General features: G+C 36.4%; 1 protein-coding gene across 1 annotated transcript in view; it reads left to right on the forward strand.

Annotated features, from left to right (window-relative positions):
• Positions 1–18,885, forward strand: part of LOC145330089 (acidic phospholipase A2 CM-II-like) — a 100,364-nt gene that overhangs the window by 57,352 nt on the left and 24,127 nt on the right. The gene's annotated exons all lie outside the window — the stretch shown is intronic.

The following is an 18,885-nucleotide window of genomic DNA, read 5'->3' on the forward strand; positions in this document are numbered from 1 at the left end:
ATTACCTCTCCTGTAGGTTAAAATTAGTGGTTGAAAATTTGAATCAACTATTTAAAATTGATTGAAGTCCCTAAAGTTATTGAACCAACGAATAAGAAAACGTTATTTTAAAACTTTGTGGACCAATGTAATAAACAGCCTAATGTCCCCTTCCTCCCAAACTCTGACAAACTTGTTTGTTTGTATTATGCCATCATAAGACTGTAGAAATATGACGCGGTATGTGTCAATAATAGTTATTTATCGCATCGTATTATAGACATCTTTTCGCGAATATTAAAATTAAAAAAACTAGTTTTTATTTATTATTAGAAAGGTTTCGTGATTTTATGCTGCTTACTAAACACAAACAGATAAATTTTCTCGGCTGCTATTGAAGATAGAAAGATGGAATGTTTAGTGAAGATTGCAATGACATATGCCCATCTATATATTATTTTGTTCACCTGTCTGTCAGTTTCTCTCTCCTTCTCTTCTTAGTTATGACAACTGAAAATCATCTGCTCTATAATTCAATTGGTCCGTTTGACCATTAGATGATTTTTTTGGTGATTCATTACTTATGGATGTTGTCATTCTATTTTTAATGTCATATAGTCGACATTAGCGGATACGCCCCTAGAAGCCTCTATGGGGTACTCAGAGTGGGAGGGGGAAAACTTGACCCCCACATTTTCAATTTGAATTTTAAGAAGAAAAAATTTAAGAAGTTCAGCGGTTGGCGAGATCCCTTCGGTAAAGTAAAAAAAACTTACTTTATACTTTATATAATAGGAAATGTCATTGAAATTTAGTTTGAGCACAATGCATATAATTTTGACAGGGGAGAAAATTATTGGCATGTGAATTATTATCCAGAATGGCTTCGAAACCGATTAATATCCGCAAGCTTAGAAAATGTTTTGAGCCATATTGAAAAATCATGTATAACTTCGTATTATAGAGTTTTTTTTACGAATATTAGAATATAAATCAGTTTTAATCTTCCAGACAGGGACGTCAAAGCTTTATTATTTGGAGGGGCGTAATCTAATGTATTTTTATTTTATTTTTGAGGGAGGTAAATTAAGGAGTTTTAAATGATCCAAAAATCAAGGTTTCGTGATTTTAAATATTTTTCACACTTATAATGAAAAAATTTTCAAAAACGAGTAATGTACACAAATTATTTAAACTTAAAGATTAAACACTTTTTTCCTCGTTTTAACTCCAATTTTGGAGTAATTTATTCTAAGGAAAACCACAGTTAATACATTCAAGAATATACCTCCATACATGTATATTTTTAGAATATATTCCCTTACAAAGATTTGATTACACATATACATTTTAAACAAGAATGACAATATCCATAAAAACAAAGGACGAACGAACATTGACACTTGAAGAGTGTCAGAACTGAATAAGTAGAATATAAATGTATAAGTTGAAACAAACTTGTAAGTAAATTTGCTGCAAAACTTCTTAAAGGCAGGACACTGTTTTGATTTTATATATTCGTGGAAATTTGTCTGTAATACGATTAATTTTTCAGTATGGCTGAACCGATTCTAATCTACCGGATATCAATCGGATTTGAAGCCATACTGGAAAGTACATGTCCCTTTTCTCTGAAGACACTCCCATGTCCTAAGACAAGTGTCAATTTTAACATGTTTTGATGCAGGTGTCCAATCACTTCCGCCATGACCTTATGAGGTCGATAATCCTTATAATAAAGTAACAGGGTGTTTGTTTGTCTTTATGTTTGTTTGTTCCGAAGGATCTCGCTGCTAACCCCTGGATGACATGGTTTTCATTTACAGGGTAGCTTCTTGTAGGTCCTAGAAGGTTTATAACTATTTTAAGGGAGGGTACCACCACCCTCCCAAGAATAAATCGCCCCCCCAGAAATTTATTTTTTATTTTTCAAACTAAAAATTTTGTGTTTTTGTATGACTTTCCCTGTAAGGACATGGACACATAATATGATGTCAGAGGTGTTCACTGGATTTAGCAAATTTATTTTGTATTAGAAAAGCTATTTGTCACTTTTAAAAGTTTTGCAAATTTGCATAAAAAAGCCTACTAATAATCGAAATAGCCAAGATCCAATAATGCTTCACTGAAGAAATACGCTTAAAATAAGTCCTTTTTTGCACATTTATGTACGTACACTGCAAAATAACTTTGCAATTGTTTAATGACTTTATTTGTAGGTCTTCTTTTGTCAGTTGAAATTTTGTGCGAGCATAATCTAAATGTTCCCAAATTTGAATTAAAAGCTCAAAGATTTTTTAAGATAATCGTTACTAGGAACATTTTACATTGAACAGAACTTGGTCTAAATATTCTGCTATTTTGTAAGAACACCTGAATACCGAATTGGCTTGCAAATATACATACAACTAAATTTTATGTAAATTTCATCGCCTTTCAATTCTTGGACCCCGGTTGGGTAGGTAGTTGACATAAAAACATGGACATATATACCAGAGAGGGAGGGGACTTTGGGCTGTTTATTACATGAGTCCCCAAAATTTTTAAAAAACGTTTTCTTATTCGTTAGGAATTTAAAAAAAAAATAGTTTGTTTAAGTGTTTAAACGTTACAACCACTAATTGTAATCTACAGAAGGGGTATTTCTGTGCATCATCATTGGGTATGAAAAGGGGCGTCGTAGCTCAGTGGTAACGCACTGAGTTACGGTGATGAGAGTTCGAGTTCTAGTCCCCATGTGACAACTCGAATTTCTCAGTTGAATACATTCACACAACTTCCCCTGGTTGTGTAAGAAGGGGATTATTGAGTAAGTTTGGATACTTAATAGTCACGTACATAATATCAGTACAACCCTTATCCCAAGCTCCTCTGCGGAGAGCGTCATTCATTACTGTGACTTAATTTGGGACACCTGCCATACTCGGCGAGGGTGAGGTAATAATGAGTAGCTCTCATGAGATAGCGGGTCAAGTCATAATGTGCTTGAACGTGGAGCTTGATAGCCCTAGTGGCTATACAAAAGTGTCTCAGCTTACTCCATGACTACTTAGGTCCAAACCCTAAGAGAAAATGGCTAATCAATCAATCAATCAATCATTGGGTATGTATTTCAATTTAACGGCCATTGTCTTATCCCTATAAATCCCTGACATACGTATATAAGTATCTAAAATTATAAAGGAAGCGTGGGGAAATTCAAACCCCCAATCCACAAATGACTGAGATTTTATGTCTCAAAAAAAACGCAACGGCATTGATCTATCCTATTAAATAAAGTAGTAAGGTTTATTTGTCTATAGCCTAAGGTTACGATAATTACTAAAACGATTGATTTCTCTATTTTAGGGAATCTTTACATAGGTCTTGGCATGATTTTAGGCTCTTTTATTTTCAGATTGAAGTCTTGGGATGGTTTTAGGCCATTTTTCTGCCCACTCCATACCTATTCTAACGCAGAGCCCTTAACCTAGACGGTAGTGGCGCAGCAGCTAGTATTACACAAACAAGAACAGGCTTCTCCAGTAAAAATATATATTTTACTTTAGTCAAGCCTTCTCAATTCTTTAAAATAATAAGCATATTTGCAAAAAAATTTCAACAAAAAAACAACAAGCTTCATACTAGTTTATATCAAAAAAGGCTTTTGTTTACTATACAAGATTAACAAAGATTATGATGAAATTATTTAATACTTTTTGATATTTTGATCCAAAATGAAAATTTTTAACTTTGAAATATAGTGTACTTAATTGAGGCCTAGGACAAACGCAGGAGTCCCAAACGTCGTAGTGGACACTTAACCTAACCTAACCTATTTTAGACCATCTTATAGGTTTTTAAATGCCTAAACCCTGCGTGGGTCTTATATGTACATTCATATCTTAACCTAACCTAATCTGTATAGAAACACTAAATTAAATTAATATTTTAACACTCCTGCGTTTGTCCACTCCGACGTTTGGGACTCCTGCGTTTGTCCTAGAACTCTTAATTGTTTGAGATTTCTTGGCAGAGCGGGTATTAGATGAAATAATGCCCGCGTAAGACAAACCTTTTGATTTCACTTCCTTTGTCTTCAAACTGTAGGGTAATACATTACGCCAGTTGGAAGCTAAGGACATTCCCCCTTTTCAAACTATTGATGTCAAAGCAGCAGCAGACGACTTTTAACATCTTTAGTATGACGGCAGTGATTTAAAGGAATAAGACAATTGCCGATAAATTGATAAACCTCACCAATGATGATATACAAAATAACCCCTTTCTGTAGATTATGATTGGCATTTGAAACATTTGAACACTCAACTTAATGAATCAACCAATCAAAATTTACCAAAGCCCCTAAAGTTATTAAGACAACGAAAAGAAAACGTTATTATGAAACTTTGGGGTCCAGTGTAATAAACAGCTCATTGTCCCCTCTCTTTTAATGGTATGACGCAGTGCCTCCCAAACTGAATCCTTGATAAACATATTTCTGAAATGCACAGAAAACTATAGCAAACATTAAAGGCTGTGGCGCCAGCCATAAGGGGAATAACACTCCCCTCATTTTTATTCCATAAATTAAAGTAATAAAGTTTTTGTTTTGTTTGAAGCTTAGGATCTCACTAACTACTAAACTGATTGGGTTCTCTATTTTCTGTAAGCTTGACAATGTGCTGTGTTTAATTTGAAATAATAATCCTATTCATCTGATTTTTGGATAGTGATTCCTAAGACAACAAAGTACAATGTTATATGCAAGGTATCTTTATAAACTAGTACTAAAAATGTAAGTATTTCCTATTTAAGCAGTTTTGGAACTAATTTACTTACAATTTTGTTGAGACCTATACATTTATATTCTGTTTATTGAGTCCTGACACTCTACAAGTTCGTTTGTCCCACCGCTTCAAAGCTTCGCTTTTAAAGATTTTTTTTTGTAAAACCTAATTATCGTTGACTAATGAAAAATAGGTGGAAATTTTATGTCATAAATTATGTCAATTTTAACATTAATTATGTTAAAGTATGTAATAAAATATCTTTTGTGAATAATGAAAATTAGTGGATATTAATGAAATATTTTGTCATAAATCATATAAAATATCTTTTGTGGATAATGGGAATTTAGTTCTTTATCGCATCGTATTATAGACAGCTTTCTCCGGATATTATAATGAAAAAATATAAGATTAAAACCAGTTTTGTTAGACCCGAGGGGCCAAAGGCCCGCCTAACAAATCTGATATTAATTTTATGATTTTTAATTTAATATGCATGGGTGAGAAACGGATGTTAACCAGCGGATATTGATCGGTTTCAAAGCCATACTGGAAATATTAATGAAATATTAAGTCATAAATCATGTCAACTTTAACATTTTATCAAAGAATAAAAAAGTACCGAAGTTATCATACATTTCATATTGTCTGTCTGTCTGAAAAATGTGAATTACTTAAGAAAATGTTTTTTAAGAGCTTCGATTTTATGGATGTTGACTTCCTTGTTGTTAATGGTTATGATTAACAAATAGTTAGAGTAGTGAGAATGCCTTGGCCTATAAGAGGCGCAACTCATTGTCATGCACATTTAGGACAACTCAGTTAGTCGTGTAATCAATGGGTTGGTTGTCTGATGGGCAAATGGCCGCTTTACACCACAATTTTCAAGGTTTGTTTTAAGGTCTAGAACCTGATGCCCCTAGAGTCATATAGCGCAACAAAGACAAGTTAAAGTATATTATTTAAACAGCTTAAAGCTACAATAAGGTATAATAATAAACTCAGGGATCTTAGGGGATAAGCCAATGGACGATGTCTTAACCTCTTTTCGAGGAAGCTTTGTGTTTATCAAGTTCGAAATTAATTCCTTATCATTATCCTAGAATTAAGCGCAAATGTCGTCTTTTTTGACTTTCCTTTCATAATGTGACGCGGCATGGATTGTTTATATATTTTGATGCGCACGTTCGTTACTTTTGAATGAGATATGAGTGTGTGAAGATTTCGGAGAACAAAATTGGGCCTATCATTGGTCTCATAGTGCGTGAACGACCCTAGTATACCAGGGATTTGAAACCATAAGAACTTCAGGTAGAATTTGTTAATTTTATTAAGAAGAATGGTGTATAGGACGATTATATGTAGTTTTAAAAAAAAGGCTTTAGCCAGCTAAACATGAAACTTAATAATGATTAATATATGTTTTAGTATTTTTTATGTGCCTTTATTTTTGCATTTAACAATGATTTATTAAACCAAATAATTTTCCTTTAAAGCCAAAGTTTCCAAAGATTCTTAACCGTAGAGAAAAATGATTTTTAAAAAAGCAATTAAGATTACGTGGTTATAAATAACTGGAATTATGAACTAATTGATTTTGTAATTTCAGGACTTTGAAATAATTTCATCAATAAATCTATATTCAAACCTGCTGTTGAAACTTGATGGTTCCTGGTATTGGGGGTTTGTATGTTCGCCAACAGATCTCGAGAACTTCCCGCTAATTCGGAAGTCATACTCAACCAAAGTGTCATGGTTGATACAATTTCAAAGTATCTGATGAATAGGTATGACGCAGTGCCTCCCAAACTGAATCCTTGATAAACATATTTCTGAAATGCACAGAAAACTATAGCAAACATTAAAGGCTGTGGCGCCAGCCATAAGGGGAATAACACTCCCCTCATTTTTATTCCATAAATTAAAGTAATAAAGTTTTTGTTTTGTTTGAAGCTTAGGATCTCACTAACTACTAAACTGATTGGGTTCTCTATTTTCTGTAAGCTTGACAATGTGCTGTGTTTAATTTGAAATAATAATCCTATTCATCTGATTTTTGGATAGTGATTCCTAAGACAACAAAGTACAATGTTATAAGCAAGGTATCTTTATAAACTAGTACTAAAAATGTAAGTATTTCCTATTTAAGCAGTTTTGGAACTAATTTACTTACAATTTTGTTGAGACCTATACATTTATATTCTGTTTATTGAGTCCTGACACTCTACAAGTTCGTTTGTCCCACCGCTTCAAAGCTTCGCTTTTAAAGATTTTTTTTTGTAAAACCTAATTATCGTTGACTAATGAAAAATAGGTGGAAATTTTATGTCATAAATTATGTCAATTTTAACATTAATTATGTTAAAGTATGTAATAAAATATCTTTTGTGAATAATGAAAATTAGTGGATATTAATGAAATATTTTGTCATAAATCATATAAAATATCTTTTGTGGATAATGGGAATTTAGTTCTTTATCGCATCGTATTATAGACAGCTTTCTCCGGATATTATAATGAAAAAATATAAGATTAAAACCAGTTTTGTTAGACCCGAGGGGCCAAAGGCCCGCCTAACAAATCTGATATTAATTTTATGATTTTTAATTTAATATGCATGGGTGAGAAACGGATGTTAACCAGCGGATATTGATCGGTTTCAAAGCCATACTGGAAATATTAATGAAATATTAAGTCATAAATCATGTCAACTTTAACATTTTATCAAAGAATAAAAAAGTACCGAAGTTATCATACATTTCATATTGTCTGTCTGTCTGAAAAATGTGAATTACTTAAGAAAATGTTTTTTAAGAGCTTCGATTTTATGGATGTTGACTTCCTTGTTGTTAATGGTTATGATTAACAAATAGTTAGAGTAGTGAGAATGCCTTGGCCTATAAGAGGCGCAACTCATTGTCATGCACATTTAGGACAACTCAGTTAGTCGTGTAATCAATGGGTTGGTTGTCTGATGGGCAAATGGCCGCTTTACACCACAATTTTCAAGGTTTGTTTTAAGGTCTAGAACCTGATGCCCCTAGAGTCATATAGCGCAACAAAGACAAGTTAAAGTATATTATTTAAACAGCTTAAAGCTACAATAAGGTATAATAATAAACTCAGGGATCTTAGGGGATAAGCCAATGGACGATGTCTTAACCTCTTTTCGAGGAAGCTTTGTGTTTATCAAGTTCGAAATTAATTCCTTATCATTATCCTAGAATTAAGCGCAAATGTCGTCTTTTTTGACTTTCCTTTCATAATGTGACGCGGCATGGATTGTTTATATATTTTGATGCGCACGTTCGTTACTTTTGAATGAGATATGAGTGTGTGAAGATTTCGGAGAACAAAATTGGGCCTATCATTGGTCTCATAGTGCGTGAACGACCCTAGTATACCAGGGATTTGAAACCATAAGAACTTCAGGTAGAATTTGTTAATTTTATTAAGAAGAATGGTGTATAGGACGATTATATGTAGTTTTAAAAAAAAGGCTTTAGCCAGCTAAACATGAAACTTAATAATGATTAATATATGTTTTAGTATTTTTTATGTGCCTTTATTTTTGCATTTAACAATGATTTATTAAACCAAATAATTTTCCTTTAAAGCCAAAGTTTCCAAAGATTCTTAACCGTAGAGAAAAATGATTTTTAAAAAAGCAATTAAGATTACGTGGTTATAAATAACTGGAATTATGAACTAATTGATTTTGTAATTTCAGGACTTTGAAATAATTTCATCAATAAATCTATATTCAAACCTGCTGTTGAAACTTGATGGTTCCTGGTATTGGGGGTTTGTATGTTCGCCAACAGATCTCGAGAACTTCCCGCTAATTCGGAAGTCATACTCAACCAAAGTGTCATGGTTGATACAATTTCAAAGTATCTGATGAATAGGCGTTAGCATTCATCAAGAGATCAATAGCATCCAGTGAATTATTGATGCAATAAACTGTGACAATTTTTCTGTGAAATAAGTACCTAGTGAATCAATATGCCACTAACCAAAAAGCAGAAAATTGAGCGAGCTATCGCTATTGGCAGTGAAAGGCTAGAAGTGTTTGACGAACAGTTAAAAGTGTTTTATGACAATCTAAAAGCCTGCCAAAGTTTTAGTTCATGTGAAAATGTGAATGTAAAATCAATTCGTGACATTTTTAGTGAGGTCAAGGACCAATCTGACCTAATAAAAAGTCTAAAACCTGCCGTGGAGACTAGTGAGCTGCGCGAGTTCAAGCGTGATTTGGATGAAGCTAGTGAGCAGAAAACTGTTGCAGATAAAGTTTATGCGTCGTTGGAGCAGTGTACAAAAATTCTGTACTGGCTTGACAATGATTCAGACGACGCGAGGTCAAGCACTGTCGCCAGGAACCTCGACGTCATTGAGAAGGTGAAGATGGACATGGGAGTGCTTAAAATTTCCGTGGAGTTGCGCCAAGAAGTACGTGATATGTACCGAAGGCTTAGAGAGATGGAACGTCGTTCATCTAACTTGGATGAGAGTGGGACACCTGCCATGCTCTCCAAAAGTATGTCTGCCGTGGATATTCGGAGTTCCAACCCGCAGTATGGGCGCTGGGACAACAGTTTGTTGCCGTCCTTCGACGGTACTGACACGGATTACCCAAACTTTAAACAGGTCTTTAAGGATCTATGCTCTGGTTACGGATTTGCTGACCAGAGGTTAAGTCTGATGTTGTGTATGGAGAAGGTGATAACCAACCCGGAACTACGCAAGCAAGTGTCAGCGATTAGAGATCATAATGAACAATGGTCGTTTCTTGATCAGATGTTTTTATCAAACACTCGCCGATTCATGAGGATTTTAACTAAGCTGAACAAGATGAAACCTGTGGATAAACCTGTGGACGTGGTTAGCGCAATTGCTACCTTCAAGAGCATGATGCAGGAAGTAGAAGCCATCGTTGGTTCTGCAGCTAAGGATTACAACCACCTAACTCTTATTCATATTTTTAAAGACAAGTGCCCTGAAAATTTGAGAGAGAAAATTATGATGGAGCTAGGTAGCATGAACCAACCAAACATCCAGAAGATTGTAGAACTACTGGAGAGGACCAGGGGAGCCATGTTGGCCGGTGATATGTCCTATGACACTAGCGCCGGCAAGAGAAATCGTGACAGAGCTGCCGCCGCGCAAGTATCTGGCCGCAGCGACAATAAGAATGGAAAGGCTGGAAAGGACAAGGCTTCCAAGTGGAACAGTGCATGTCCGGTGGAGAGCTGCAAGGAGAAACACCCGATTTTCCGTTGCCTCACGTTTAAGAAGATGGATGTGGTTGACCGAAAGAAAGTTGTCCAGCAGAAGAAGTTATGTGAACTCTGCCTGTGTGACGGCCATGCTGCTGACAAGTGTAATAAATCGGATAAGCTTGGTGTTTGTGGCACCAATAATTGCGACAGATATCATTCTAGATTGCTCCATGAGGCTAGTGCTGGTGTGAATACAGTCTACAAGTCAAGTTCTGCACCCAGCCCCTGTACCTTCTTACTTCAGTTAGTTCCTGTTGTAGCACCTGGCGGCGGCACCTGCCACGCCACTGTAATGTTCGACTCTGGTGCAAATTTGCCACTTGTGTCTGAGAAGTTATCCAACAAGTTGAAGCTGAAATCTACCGGCAGATATACAACTATTTCTGTAGCTGACGGCAGTGAGTCTTCCTGCCGCAATGTTGTGTTTTATCTGAAGGATAGGGACGGCAATTTGAGGGAGTTTGAGGCAGCTGTCATGCCTACCCTCGGAGGGGCCAACGAGATGCGCTCGGTCCACCCAGAAACTGCCGCCGAGATATTTAAAATGCCGCCAGAAAGATTTACATATATTAGTGGAGGCTTAGATATCATCATTGGAAATACACATCCTGACGTGTTTCCATCAACCTACCAGAAAGTGGGCCAGTCTATGTTGTGGCGAACCATTTTTGGTAGTGGTTTTATCTGTACGAGTGCTGACGGTGGAGCTGGAGATCAAAAGTCGGCATATAAGGCTGTCAGTGTCAGTGGAGGCACCTTACCAGACTTTCTGACGTCTGAATCGTTTGGCGTACAGCCGCAGGCACTTTGTCCAGGATGTACTGCCTGTCAAGAGTGCAAGGCTATGGCCGACGGCACTACCTGGGACCAGCGTGAGAGGCAGAGGATAATTGAGGCAGGTTTAACACTAGACTTGCAGTCCAACAAGTGGACAGGTCAATATGCTTATATTGAAGATCCTCACACCTTACCCTACAATGAGAGTTTAGCCCGCAAAATTGCTGAAAAGGATCGTGCCAAGATGGTCAAGGAAGGTACCTATGGAATGTATGTGGAGGTATTCAACGACGCCATATCCAGAGGCGTGTTTAAAAAAGCCACGCCTGAAGAATTGCAGTATGAAGGGCCTAAGTCTTGTTCATCAATAGTGGTTGCATTCAAGGAGGATTCAAGTTCCACACCCATGAGATTGTGTGCAAATAGTTCTCTGACGTTCAAGGGTACCAGTTTTAATAACATAATGCTGGGAGGACCGCCGCCAATGCAGAAGATTTTTTATCATTTGTTGCTTTTCCGCGGTTACAAGGTTGGTTTAACCGCGGATATTTCCAAGTTTTATAACTCCATCCTGGCCACAGAGTTCGACAGCCAGATGAAGAGAGTTTTATTTTCCCCGACGCCAGACGGTCCACTTGAAATTTACCTGACTAAAGTTGTGAATTTTGGCGAGTTGGCTGCGGGAAACTTGGCGGTTACAGCCCTGAAGTTGACGTCCCGCCTGTTTGGCGGAAAGAGTGAAGCAGAGGTCAAGGAGATGTATGGAGAGGGGCAGATAAACGGTAGTGAAATTGTTGCTAAACCTGAATTATGGAAGGAGCCACAGATACCTACCTACCCTGATGAGGATTTCAAGTTACCTCAGATTCCAGTTGCAGTCAAGCTTGAGAAGCACAGCTTCATAGATGACGTTATTTCGGGAGCAGGATCGAAGCCAGAAGCCAAGGAGATGATGAAAGAGGCCGACAGAATTATCGGCAAAGGTAGTTTTTCCTTCAAACAAGTCATTTATTCTGGAGATGATTGCCAACCAACCAAGGTTCTCGGGCTGATATGGAAGCCAGCCACTGATGTGTTATCCATCGCCACAAGAGTAAACCAAGATGGTAAAGTCAAGGGAAAGAAGGTGAAAGAGGATGCTGATTTGTACAACCTCCAGGACGCCTTGGACGAGAATCTGACAAAGAAGATGGTCCACAGGTTCGCCGCCCAGACCTTCAACCCGATCGGGCTTTGCAGCCCTATTCTGTTGAGAATTAAACTTGTCCTGCGGAAAACATGGTTGCTGAATTTGGGCTGGCAAGATTTCATTCCAAAAAGTCTACGGGATGAACTTGTTAAGTCACTGGAGGACAGAGCTGAGGTCGCTAAATTGGAGTTTGACCGTTGTGTGGTCCCGGAGGAACCAACTGGCCTTCCATCCTTGATGATGTTTTCGGATGGGTCATCAGAGGCTTATGCATGTATGGCATATTTGAGGTGGCCAACTAGACAAGGATTTGAAACGTTTCTGCTAGCCACCAAGTCAAGAGTTGCGCCGGTCAAGTGTGAATCAATTCCACGCCTTGAATTGATGGGTTGCCAGATGTCCACAAGGTTGTCAAAGTCCATCAGAGATGCCCTGCCCTTTGATGTTATCAGAGTGATGTACTTTACTGATTCATCGTGTGTTTTATCACAAATAGTTTCCAACAGTGCTATGTTGAACACATTTAATTCTCACCGCATTGGAGAAATTCAATCTGCAACCAACAAGGATGACTGGAGGTGGGTCCCGGGGACACACAATGTTGCAGATTTGGGCACCAGAAGCACCTGCAAGGTATCAGATTTGGGACCAGGTTCCAGGTACAGATTGGGCCCAGAATGGTTGCGCCAGGATGAAAGTGCGTGGCCGGTGAAAACTGCCGAACAAGTCAAGCAGGATTTACCACCAGAGGAGTTGAATACCAAAATGGTTAAGTTATGTTCAATGAAAGTTGCCGGAGAAGCCGCTGAAGATGTCTTTAGGTTTAAGCACAGGAGATCGTTTGGACAGGCCAAACGTATTATGGCAGCTGTCCTGCAAGTAGCGAACACCTGGTTGAAGAAGCTAAAGAGCAGACAAGAAGGTAAGACTACAGCCGCTGGTAGTCATGTAGCAGCCGCAGATTCTGTGTACAAGCCGTCTTTGTACAATTTTATGGCGGCGGCGGAACTTTTCATTGTGTCATGTAGCCAACAGGATGAGTGGATAAATGATGCTAAAGGCAATTATGCGTCATTGAATCCATTAGTGCATGAAGTATCATTGACCTGGCCTGTCGTTGGTCCCGGAGGAAATTATATGACCAGGGAGATGAGAATTCTTAAAATGGTTGGTCGTGGAGAGCCCGTCATTGACGCCATTACTGGTGGCCGTAAAATGATATTTGAAGACATGCCAGGTTTAATAATTTTGGAGCCTGGTAATTGGTTAGCTGCTGTTTTTATGAGAGAAGCGCATGTTGAGCTTCACTCTGGTGTCCGTGGAACTTTAGCTGAGAGCCGCCGTTGGTGCTGGATTGTAAAGGCAAGGAGGTTGTCCATCATGGAAGTGAAGAAGTGTTGGCCCTGCAGTGTTGAGAGGGCCAAGGAATGTCGTACTACCATGAAGGATGTGTTACCTGACAAGTTGGTCCCGAGCAGGCCTTTTGAAGCTGTGCAAGTCGACCTGATGGGTCCGCTGGTTACGAGGAGAGCTGCCGCCAAAACGAGGAGTCAGACAGCAACGAAGAAGGTGTGGGTGTTCGTGGTGGTCTGCAGGTTCTCAGGGGCGTTATGGTTAGATGCCTTGGAAAAGTATGATACCAGCAGTATCCTGTTGTCCCTGCGCAAGTTGGAGGCTGTTCATTGTCTGCCGAAGGTTATAGTAAGCGACATGGGCACTCAATTATCCGGTGCTCGCAAGGTTTTAGAGCAGAAGTTGGGCAGCCAGGTAGAGTTTTCTTGGTCTCAGATCCCGGCCCGAGCCCACCATTTTATTGGGCAAGCTGAGAAAATGGTGGGATTAACCAAGAGATTGCTGTCCAAGAAGTTGGTGAATAGTTCTGTTAATTTTAACGAGCTCCTGGTGCTGTTGGCAGAGGTTAGCAAGTTGATGAATAGCAGACCATTGACGATAGAAGCTGCGAACGACGTGGAGAATTGGCGACTGATTACCCCTGGCCAGCTGCTGGGAAATGTTGACCGCCAGCCGTTGTGCAATGTGGCGATGAAACCGGAGGACCAAATTTCCTCCAGGTTGAAGTTGTTAGAAGATTTGTCTGCCCAGTTTTGGACTGCCTACCGCCAGGAGATTCTACCGAAGATATTACGGATGTCCAAGTGGAAGGATGAGATGGCGGAGCCCCTAGCCGACGGAGATATAGTTCTGGTTACGAGTACCAACCCGCTGATGAGATGTTTGAGGATGGGCCGAGTGACGAGGATTGAGGATGGGAGAAAGACTGCAAGAGTCTTGTTCAGGCTGTCAGATAAATCTCCCCTGGAAGAACATGCTGTATCAGTCAGGCAGTTGTTAAAAATTATGATTAATAATTGATTCTTATTTTATGGAAATTGAGATTTTTTTTAGTAAAAAGCCACATTTTCATATGCCTATTTTATGCCTAAAATAAGAATCAAATGAAATGCGATTAATTTTTATTCTATTTCATATGCTCAAATTTAATTTTATTGAGTTTAATTTCTTTTCAGAAGTACAATTCATTATAAAACTTACCTGAAAAGTTCACCAAAAGAATAAATGTGTCGAGGTTGCGTGATTCGATATTTATTCTAAGAAAAAAAATCAAGTATTTTTTAGCAGATTTTTTTTAAAATTATATATGAATTTCAATCAAGTAAAACATTTTTATTCAGATCAAGGAATGATTGAAAATTCATATTTAAAGTCTCATATTTTTTTTACAAAGAAAAATTGGTATTTTTTCATAATTCCGATGAAAATTCTAACGAAGATATTATTATTTTGCTATTATTTAAGTATTAAAAAGTTTTATTGTTGATTAAGATAGTACAGTTCTTATTCATTAAGTTTGAAAAACTTTCTGCCCAAGGATTTTGAAACATTTTTTCTTACTACTCTTTTTGATGCTTAACGAATTTAGTTTTAAGTACCTATAAATCTTAATTTTCTTGTCTAAGATTTATTTCGTTTTATTTTACCATTATTGTTTACATTTCAACCTGATTTCGTAGGTACTTATTGATTTATTAATAATGATTTATTACCTATTGATTATGAAATGATTATTATTTAGTATAAGTTGTTATATTTACAACATCATGATTAATAGGATTATCCATTTTAGGATTTGTGTATGTGATCTTGTGAGTGTCATGTGCATGGAATGTTGTATGGTACAAACCAATCCCCATCCTTCTATCCTAAATGTGAGGTATTATGAGTCCTAGTGAAGAGTATAATATTGTGTATGCATTTCACGGGGTTTCATTTAGTTAGGAGCAAAATTGTCACGTTTTCGGGATGTGGCCATTCTCATGTGATTATGGTGAGTTGAGTTTAGTGAGAAATGTTGCTAGTGCTCAGCGCAAAAAAACCTTGAATCTCGTTAAGGAAGTTAATTTGACTTTCAAACGGGGGGTGTGTCTTAACCTCTTTTCGAGGAAGCTTTGTGTTTATCAAGTTCGAAATTAATTCCTTATCATTATCCTAGAATTAAGCGCAAATGTCGTCTTTTTTGACTTTCCTTTCATAATGTGACGCGGCATGGATTGTTTATATATTTTGATGCGCACGTTCGTTACTTTTGAATGAGATATGAGTGTGTGAAGATTTCGGAGAACAAAATTGGGCCTATCATTGGTCTCATAGTGCGTGAACGACCCTAGTATACCAGGGATTTGAAACCATAAGAACTTCAGGTAGAATTTGTTAATTTTATTAAGAAGAATGGTGTATAGGACGATTATATGTAGTTTTAAAAAAAAGGCTTTAGCCAGCTAAACATGAAACTTAATAATGATTAATATATGTTTTAGTATTTTTTATGTGCCTTTATTTTTGCATTTAACAATGATTTATTAAACCAAATAATTTTCCTTTAAAGCCAAAGTTTCCAAAGATTCTTAACCGTAGAGAAAAATGATTTTTAAAAAAGCAATTAAGATTACGTGGTTATAAATAACTGGAATTATGAACTAATTGATTTTGTAATTTCAGGACTTTGAAATAATTTCATCAATAAATCTATATTCAAACCTGCTGTTGAAACTTGATGGTTCCTGGTATTGGGGGTTTGTATGTTCGCCAACAGATCTCGAGAACTTCCCGCTAATTCGGAAGTCATACTCAACCAAAGTGTCATGGTTGAGACAGACGATAAATTGCTATATATCCCCAGAATTCACCCTTATGCAGATTGGTTTCTAATTGATAGTGTCCAAATATTCTAATCAATCAAAATTCAACAAAAGTTTTTAGACAAAAGTAATTACCAAAATTTAGAATTTATGTAAAGCCACGTTTCTCACTTATATTTGATAATTTTTCAAATCAAACCATAACTCATTTAATGAAAAGAAGGGTATAATAAATTATTAGGTATAATGATATAACATGGTCATAAAATAATTAGATTAAATAAATGAGTCTGTTCTAATAATATGTATTTATTTTTCATAGAGAATTAGATTAATTTTGTACTGGGTGGTTTTCCTTAAAGTGCCCAGTTGAGCACAGAAACCCCCCCCCCTTTTATTTATAATAAATTGAATATAAGGGGTGGGTAGTTTTTGACTACATTAGGATAGGTTGTATTGGGTACTGGGCAGCTCCGCGGGGTTGGAGCACCGCAGGCATAGGCGCTCTTATAGCATAGGCAAATGAAAAAAAATAACAATTTTTGGGGAGGGTTGGGGGTTAAAGGGGTGATTAACCCAAACACCAATCAAATTTTTGGGTTTGTAAATGAAGTTTGTTTCTAAAAAAATCAAAATTCACAAAATGGAGGTATCTTAAAAATTGAAAATTTTAGGCCCACTTTTCGAATCAAATTTTTCAGGTGCGAGCTGGATCTTTAAATGTGTAGCCGTTGGCGTGGCTGTAGCCGTGGCCGTAGTCATGGCTGTAGTTGTAGTTGTAGTCGTAGTCATAGTCATAGTCATAGTCGTAGCTGTAGCCGTAGTCGTCGCCACAGTGCTGCTAATAAAACATGGATTTTTAAATGATTTTACAGAAGTGCAATGCAGGCTATCCTAGAATTATGGATATCTAAAATCTTTTATGGCCCACCTAAAAAAAAATTATTTTCATCAAAGAAATGAAATTATAACGTCTAATTTTTGAAGTTTTTTATACAAAATTACTATTTTAATAATAAACTTTAAATGTTTTGAGGTTTTTACGTATTATTACTATCATTTGAAGGTATGAAGGTAGTAAACAGTGTATAACAATAATTTGATTAATTTAGCCCTCTAACTTCCACAGTCTCCAAACAGTCAAATTAATTAATAAAATTGTTTACTAATATTTTTTTAAAAGAAATAATTTTCTTTTCTATCAATAATATTGTAGTAATAAATCAAAAAAAAGTGTAATTTAAGTATAGTATTTATTTATTTTAAGTTGTCCCTTAAAAGGTTAGAATTATTTATACATTCATTTAATTATAATTCATATAAACCTCACTTTCAATAGGTTTACGTTAAAATTATCAAATTACTTGTGGCTTTAGCAACGCTTTAGCCACACTAACAGACTGTGGTCACTTTTAGCGTGGTTAACCACGCTACGACTACGACCACGCGTTGCCAATATGATTTAAAGATCGCATTTTTTTTTGTGGCCACGGCAACGCGTGGTTAATATGATTTAAAGAACGCTATTAGGTTGGTGGCTGTAACTCTGACCACGACTACGGCAACGGCTACGCTTTTAAAGATCCAGCTCTGTGGATTTTTTGAAAACTTAGAAAACCTAACAATGTTCCATTGCAACAAAGTTCTTATACTTACTGTATAAATGAAACTTTACAGGGATTTAAAGGGATAAGAAAATGGCCATAAATTGATGAAAACCCCCTTCTGTATATTACAATTAGTGGTTGAAACGTTTGGACACTCAACTTAGTTAACCAACCAATTGAAATTTTTTATTATTCTTCAAAGTTGTCGAGCCAATAAATAAGAAAACATTATTATAAAACTTTGAGAAATAGTGTAATAAACAGGTGAATGTCCCCTTCCTCCCTGCAAATTTCAAGTATTAAAGTAATATATATAGAGCGCTAAATAGTATATGTAACAATCACCCCTTTTCAAAGGTTTTCTACCGACTTTGGGTTGGTTCCTTGAGATCAGCTGAATTTTTCAAAAATGTAAATACAGCCGGGTGCTGGCAAAAGAAAAAAAAGCAAATTGTAAACTATTGTTAACACAAGGATGCCCAAGCTTTTTACTTTGCATGGGGGTAAAATGAGGGGTTCTATATGTTCAAGGGGAGTAATCTAACGCATATTTTAAAAAACTTGAGGGGTGTAAAATAAGGGAATTCAAAGTCTAATCTAACACCCCTTTACTTGGACGTCTATGTATGACCTATAATAATGTCTGCATTTTTTCCTAGTTAATTTTGTTTTTGCATTGTTTAGTTAGTGTTACTTTGTTGAAAAATATTTTGAAAATTATCTATTGATCTCATAAAACTGACAATAACCCAATTGTTTACAATAAGGACATAGATAATTTGCCACCGTCTCATGGAGAGTTCAACCCTTTATAGAAAAATAATTAGAAACGTCATAAAATAAGGCATAAAATAAATTTGGGAACATCTGCAATATATAAGTTCTATATTTGTCGCTAGATATCACTAAAAACTTGATCATTATGATTTGCAACAAAGTATATACATCAATATGAAAATGCCTTCTTAATCACAAATAACAAGGTTTATAAATGCAGTAGTGTAAATTGGAAAAGATGATTATTAATATAATTTTATAGTCAGGAGCCTAGACATGAGAAATTGATAATGATAGTTTTAAATATTCTATATAAGTTTAGAAAGAAATGATTATTGTTCAAAAAAA

The sequence above is a fragment of the Acartia tonsa genome, chromosome 10, assembly GCF_053477335.1.
Source record: "Acartia tonsa isolate MP-2025a chromosome 10, ASM5347733v1, whole genome shotgun sequence".
Lineage (NCBI taxonomy): Eukaryota > Metazoa > Arthropoda > Copepoda > Calanoida > Acartiidae > Acartia > Acartia tonsa.